The sequence below is a fragment of the Cryptomeria japonica genome, chromosome 6, assembly GCF_030272615.1.
Source record: "Cryptomeria japonica chromosome 6, Sugi_1.0, whole genome shotgun sequence".
NCBI lineage: Eukaryota > Viridiplantae > Streptophyta > Pinopsida > Cupressales > Cupressaceae > Cryptomeria > Cryptomeria japonica.
The window spans coordinates 461529583-461531002 of NC_081410.1; the positions used below are offsets into that span (position 1 = coordinate 461529583).

The 1420-nt window shown below is 28.5% G+C and overlaps 1 non-coding gene across 1 annotated transcript; it reads right to left on the reverse strand.

Moving 5' to 3' along the window:
* Positions 1-1097: 1097 nt before the first annotated feature.
* On the reverse strand, positions 1098-1171 carry TRNAR-UCG (transfer RNA arginine (anticodon UCG)). Its single transcript has one exon. It is a non-coding gene; the product is annotated as a tRNA-Arg (tRNA).
* Positions 1172-1420: the final 249 nt, after the last annotated feature.

Here is a 1420-nt window from a genome sequence, read left to right on the forward strand (position 1 = left end):
ATTTCAAATTGATTTTTTAGGGTTAAAAGAGTTGTTTAGGGATACAAAAATGTTTTATTCATATTTTAGGGTTAAAAATTACTATAAACAAATTTTTAGGATATCAATCAAAATGCACATCTATTATTAAAACATACTTAATAAAATATTAAAATCAGGATTTATAGAAACAACCTATAGATGTGGACAACACGTGCACACCTTCGTTTGAAGCCATGTGTTGCAATGTGGGACAAATGTGTGTCGAGAGGCCCATCCCCAACACCTCATGAAAGCAATGGGTAGCACTATGAAGCCAAAGTCCAAGCTTATGAAATGTGAAAGTGACAGGTGACAGGATTTCATTTGTTTCATTACTTTTGATTTTTTAACAACAAAATAACATTTTCATTTGAATTGATTCTTTTGATACCAATAAAATAATATATTTGAACAAAGGTGACCTTCCACAAAGCCTTCAAACAAAAGTGGTTCTTATAATTCAACCACCTTCAAAGTATTAAAAAACCAATGTCTCAAGTTTAATACTCACTATTGTGAGATGATCCTATATTAACTAAATTTATATACTTCAACATTAAAAACTTAATCAACCAATAAGAAAACATTAACTATAATTTGCTATTTTGAACACTGTATATTCTTTTAAAGACCACATGAAAAATAATGTTTTGTTTTAACTATTTTAAATAGATCAATTTTATGATCAAAACTTATAAAAAATAATAATAATAAAATAAATTTAAAATCCTTGAAAAAAAGTTGAAATTAGAAGACAAAATAATTTTCAAAAATCTTAAAAGAGTTAGAATTTATTTGTGAAATGAGCCTTTATTAATTAAATTTTGTATCTTCAATAAAACTTAATGAATGAGTAAGACTATAATTTTCTATCTTGAATACCATAATTCAAAGATAGATGTTTTGTTTTTTACTACTTTAAATAGACGGAATTTATGATGAAGAGAAAAAAATACAATTCTTTGAATATATCTACAATAATAATAAAATTCGAAAATGAAAAATAAATCTGAAAACCTTTACAAAATTGTGATCATGGATATTAAAATAAATCTCAATGAAAGAATATCTTCAATCGACCACAGTGGGAGTCGAACCCACGACCTTTTGATCCGAAGTCAAACGCGCTAATCCACTGCGCTATGCGGCCGTATAACAAACTATCTTAACTGAACTTATTTATACAAGAAGTTATATTACATGAGGTTTGCTGCTGTCCGATTAAGATCATTAGAAAACCTCTAAATCTTGCCCGACGATGATACTTCGATCGGTGATGTGAACGCAACGACAGATACAAATCAGATCCACTTATCATTTATTGTGGACAGATTGAAGCAGCTGCTGTAGGAATATTGGTTTTGGTTCGTTTCATTTTAAAAAAATGGTGTGGTAGGGT